The sequence below is a fragment of the Sceloporus undulatus genome, chromosome 4 (assembly GCF_019175285.1).
Source record: "Sceloporus undulatus isolate JIND9_A2432 ecotype Alabama chromosome 4, SceUnd_v1.1, whole genome shotgun sequence".
In the NCBI taxonomy this organism is placed as follows: domain Eukaryota; kingdom Metazoa; phylum Chordata; class Lepidosauria; order Squamata; family Phrynosomatidae; genus Sceloporus; species Sceloporus undulatus.
This window is the reverse complement of record NC_056525.1, coordinates 131,410,209-131,415,886: the sequence shown is the minus strand read 5'-3', so window position 1 is coordinate 131,415,886 and position 5,678 is coordinate 131,410,209. Positions and strand designations below refer to the sequence as shown.

The window sequence follows — 5,678 nt, the reverse complement described above, 5'->3', positions numbered from 1 at the left end:
GTGTATCCTTGAGCCACAAGAGACAGTTGCCCTGCCTAAACTGAAAATATTTTTTCAGTGTGGAAAGTGAGAGGAGAATATTTCTGAATGCAAGTCAGGTGATTTATGGAACTTCATGACATCTCAGCACTGATGTGCCACTGACAAGTGTTTCATTACAGTTTTATTCAGTGTGTGCCTCAAACCCATTCAATGTGTGCATGTGTGTGGAGTCATGCAGGGATAGAAATACCCTGAATGGTGGACTAAATGACACTATTTTTGTAGCTTCCCAAGCACCCATTTCCTTATTTTGCAACCCTTTGGGAAGATCATAAGGAATCAGTCTGAATAAGGATTGGAAGTGATATGACACACCTTCCAGTTCATTAAGTACATCATGTTACAGGTGTTTGGTTGGAATTGGCCCTGTCCAGTTGCTCACCTCTGCAGAACATAGGATGATGCAGTATGTAACTCCCATCATGCACCACAAAGTCATGTCTGTCATGTGTTTCACCATGTTCTCAAGCTACAGTACTGCCACGTTGCAGAATTAATCCAGTTTAACATTGTTTTTACTGTTATGGAATTCTGGGATCTGTAGTTTGTTGTAGCACCAGAGCTCTCTGATAGAAGGCTAAATATCTCACAAAACTACAAACCCCACAATACCATAGCATTGGGCCATGGTCGTCAAAGTGATGTCATAGTGCATTAATTCTGCAGTGTAGGTGCAGCCCTAATGAGACTACATAATGAATTATTGTCACAGCAAGGTGTGAATAGTCTCAAAATGTCTCAGAAATGACAGTTTACCCAGTTTCAGTGAAGGATTCCATCTAGACCTCTGCCTGTATGTCTGTTCGAAAGCACACCCACTGATGCTAGCATCGCTGCATACTCTGCATTATTTTGGGGTACAAATATTTTGTTATACAGTATTTTATTACAATAACAGTTACAGAGAGACCATAACCATGAATCTGGAAAGTCAGGTGACCTTTAAGTGAACAGTTCACAGACCTGAGGGCATGTGACAAGGACCTCTGTAACTTTGTGACTGTGAAAATTGCTGCTTCTGCACCCCCTGTGGTATGCATTTCCTCTTGAAGGTCACAGACAAGGGTTTATTAGCCTAAAGCATTAAGCCAATCTTTCTGCTGTGTTTTTCCCACCTAATTGTTGTCCTGACTGCTTAATTAAATCAATGTCACTGCCATAAACCAAAAATATTCCTTTTCTAACTCTGAAGTTACAACCATCAACCAGATAGGAACTCATTCTTGGAAAATATGTCCAACTGCCTCAAGAGTCTGTAAAAAGCCTGTCTTGGCACTCATTCATTGGGTCATTCTGAAACCGGGCAAGAAGGCTTCTAGATTTTATATTCACCCCTCAACACAGATGCTGTCACCCACGTTTCAGGCAGCCTTGTTGAGCCACTGTTACTTCTGTCATCCACTGATTGGAGCTCTGCCTCTAGACTGCTAAAGATATTGCCTTCCCTCAACCTTGCTACAAGCTACTACCTTTAATTTTGTCAGCTCTCTCTCTCTCTCTGTGTGTGTGTGTGTGTGTGTGTGTGTGAATGCTATTGCATGAATGGTGATTTTCCCCTTTGCTGTTAGTCAATAAAACTAAGTTGTACTTTGCACTTTGGAGTTATAGTTTTTCAGAACTGTTAGACAAAGGCAAGATCCCAGCTGTTTGAAGTTACCCAGCATCATCTTGCTGCTATTAATTTCAGCTATTAAAATTCCCTTATTATATATTCATTTGAAGGTGTGTTTCCCTCTGCCTGTAAGGAAGAGCTAGCCCTTCCTTTACTGACTAGGACTTTCTCATTGGTTTTCCCACTTGTGAAAATCTCATCTAGTCTCTATTAAAGGAGTGCCACAATAGTGTGGTCCTGCTATTTGTTTGTGGAATTCCCTACAGACCCAGACAGGCTATTCTCATGATGCTTATGGCTAGCAAAAGAAACCTACCTGAGAGACGAAGGGCTCATTCCCACTATGATTTAAAGTGAACTGCTGATCAGGTTATATGTGTCTCGTTCCCACTTGAAACTGGTTTTGATTCTACTGAGATTGGCTTCAGTCGTGATGAAGTGAGGCAAATGCAAAAAACCCGCTCTTTCCTGACACTAATTCTTTGCCTGTTATTTAGAAAAGAATAGATTCCGAAGCATGTTCTACAAGTGGGAATAAGGCATCTGAATTGCATCATTCTGGAGAGGAGGGACTATGGCAGAGGGGTGTTTACCATCTCTCTTCAGTTTTTGAGAAATCAGCCATCCCTACCCACCCACCCCTCGGTGCTGCCTTTGTGCTTGTGGTGTGACCTATGGGGGTATGATCATATATTTTCTTTTTATTAAAAAATTGACGAGAATATGCAATCCATTGTATTTGCAACTACTTGTATGCCAGGCAACCAGGCTGACTGCAGCTCAGCGAGGCAAGTAGCTGCAAACCAATGGATTGCATATTCTGTCATTTTTTTATTTAAAAAAATATATAGTTCCCAAGCCAGGCCATTCAAGGGGGTGATGGCATGTTTGATTCACTCAGGGATGCTGTGGAGCTGCTGGGGTGGGGGTGAAGAGGGAGCTACTATTTTCCCCCTCCTCCTCCTTGGCTTCCCAGCCTTTTCTTTTGAGTAGATCCCAGGCTTCTGAAGTGAAAAAGAGGGAGTGATCCTTCCAAGGCAGTGTGGTGCAGAGGTTTGGATATTGGTTTGGGACTCCGGAGGCTAGTGTTTGAATCCCAGATCAGCCATATAACCTAGTGGGTCATCTTGGGCTAGTCACACTCTCAGCCTCAGAGGTTGGTGATGGGAGAGTTCTCCATAACACTCATGCATCCCAGGGGAGAGTCCTCTATGAGGGCACCACCTCAAGCCTCCCCCCCCATGTCCTCCCAAGTCCTTCAATGCTGAGAGGGCATCACCTCAAACCCTCATGCCCTCCACGTCCTGCAAGGCTGGGAGGGCACCACCTGCCCCATGTGTTAAGTCCTCCTCCGAATGTCCTTCATTCTGAGCATCACTTAGAGAAGCTCTGCATTGACATTCCTAGGAGTGATTTTTGGCTTTTTGATTTGGAGATGTCCTCCGCATGTGTGTGTGTGTGTATCTCCCTCTAGAAGGCCCTCCATTTGGGGCATGACCAAGAGGCATGCATTGACATTCCTAGCAGTGCTTTGGGCTTTGATTTGGGAATATCCTCCATATATATATATATATATATATATATTTCCTGGATGATCCTCCATTGGGGGGGGAATGGCTTGGTTCTCCCAGCCCTCCCTTCCCCCTTCTCCCTCCTTCCTTGCATCACTGATGACACAGACGATTGACATGTATTTTGAAGTGACACAAACTAGTGGGAACAACAGTTATGCCAAAAAATGAAGTGATTACAAGGGAGTAATGAAACGATCCGCTTTCATAGTGGGAACTATGGACCTTTGGGAACCGATTCAGTGACATGGAGTGAAGACAAATCGCAAACTGGTTTAAATGTAATTGGGAATGAGCCCTAAGGGAACCATGGCTTCTACTTTCTGTCTTTTTAGACCTTGTGCAGTGCCCAGCTTGAGCAGTTTCAGGAAGGGAGGTGGGATGAAAACTGACCTAGTTTCCCTTTCTTGCTTTATAAAAACCCTGCATCCTGCTCATGAAAGGTTTTTGTTCATCTACAGTTTCCTGACAATAAAAACATTACAGTTTGAGCACTGGGAAAAGCAGAGCTTAAGAAAGTTCTTTTTTTAATGGAACTTTCAGATCCCCCAGCCAGCATGGTTCCTGGCCAGGGTTGAATTATTTGGGGAATTCTCCTTACAAACAATATCTGAGGAAAGTGACCATTACTATCTTCCCCAAGCAATCTAGTGTAGAATGTGATTTACTAGAAGAGAAACGGCATCTTTCTTGTGCTAATCTGCTTTGGTCAGGTCTCACCTGGAATACTGTGTCAAGTTCTGGGCACCACAATTCACAAAGGATGTTAACAAGCTGGAGCATGTCCAGAGGCAGGTGACTAAAATGGTGAAGGGTCTGGAAACCATGTCCTATGAGGACTTAGGGAGCTGGGGATGTTTAGCCTGGAGAAGAGATGGTTAAGGGGTGATATGATAGCTCTGTTTAAGTATTTGAAGGGATGTCATTTTGAGGAGAGAGCAAGCTTGTTTTCTGCTGCTCCAGAGAATAGGACCTGGTCGGATACAAACTCCAGGAAAAGAGATTCCACTCAACATTAGGAGGAACTTCCTGGTAGTAAGAGCTGTTTGACAGTGGAACAAACTCCCTTGGAATGTGGTGGAGTCTCCTTCTTTGGAGGTCTTTGAGCAGAGGCTGGATGGCCAATGGCCATCTGCTGGGGCTGCTGTGAATGTGTGTTCCTGCATGACAGAATGGGGTTAAACTGGATAGCCTTTGTGGTCTCTTCCAACTCTGTGATTCTATGATTCTAAGCACGTTGGAAGTGATTTGTTGATGTTGTGCTTGATTACTATGCTCAGGCAATTTATTAGAATTTCAGCAATAGAATGTCTGTTGAAAATTGTAATCCAGAGATGCTCTAGCTGGATTTCCTACATTGAGCAGGGTACAGGACTCAATGACCTATGAGGCCCCTTCCAACTCCATGGTTCTATGATTTTAACTTAATCTTTGTGACTTTGAAGAGTTTCCATCTCATGTCAAACCTGTCTCTTCTCTCTCCCTCCCTCCCTTTTTAATTGAATATATTAATATACAGAACATCACAGGGCACTATGACTCTGTGCTGAATAGTTCAGCATCATTTCTTTATTTGTTGTAGGTTTTTAATACAATCCTCAAATTATATTTCCAGGCCAGTTGGGAATTATTTGTCTTTAACTGTTCCAAACATCCATACTGTACAAAAATCAAATGCCATTTTGAGCTAGTTTTGAGAATCTGGCTAAGAAAAGATCATCAAGTAGTTGTAGGGCATTCTTAAAAATGCTGTAGTTGGCTGGAATTTCTCCCTTGGCTGGAGACTGTCACAAAACTCAACTCTTTGTGTTATCTCTTATCAACAAACAAAAATTTGTGTTACACTCAAACAACTCTTGTGTAAACCAGTGATGCAGACACTCCCAGAAGGTGTTTAGAAAGAAGCAGATGCCAACAGCAAAACAAACTGGCAAACACATGAGTTGCAAGCCCAAAAGTACAAAAGCAAGGAATGGATAGTAAAACAGTTCTCTGTTAGAAAATATGGTCAAGAAGCCATGGTGTGTGCCTGGAATCCAGTAGTCATCTTAAGCAGTGTAGGCACGGGATTTGACTTATTGTTAACTTGAGCTGTGTCTGTACATCTGGAAGGTTCTATGGGGAAATAAATATGAAATCTGATTAAGTGACTGGCTCTCCAAGATGGATAACAGTGAATGTTACTCATTAAAAACCCAACATGCTTATAAACTAGCTGCCATCTACTTTGGCCACTTGCTTTAAGGGGACCTAAGCCCCAAAGCTGTGCTTGATTTTGTATTCAGCACCACACAGGACCAGACAGGTTTAAACACTAGCCACTTCTCCTTCCCTTCTAGGTGATAGCTTCTAGAAAACCCAACTCTTCTCCAGCTACCAGTTGTTCTGGGTTTTCAAAAGCAAAGAGTGGCCTTTGATGTCCAGTACACAGCACATTAAGGGGACTTTTATTG

General features: G+C 42.8%; 1 protein-coding gene across 1 annotated transcript in view; it reads right to left on the bottom strand.

The window, feature by feature from the left end:
• Positions 1–5,678, bottom strand: part of LOC121927995 (hydroxymethylglutaryl-CoA synthase, mitochondrial-like) — an 82,257-nt gene that overhangs the window by 12,612 nt on the left and 63,967 nt on the right. The gene's annotated exons all lie outside the window — the stretch shown is intronic.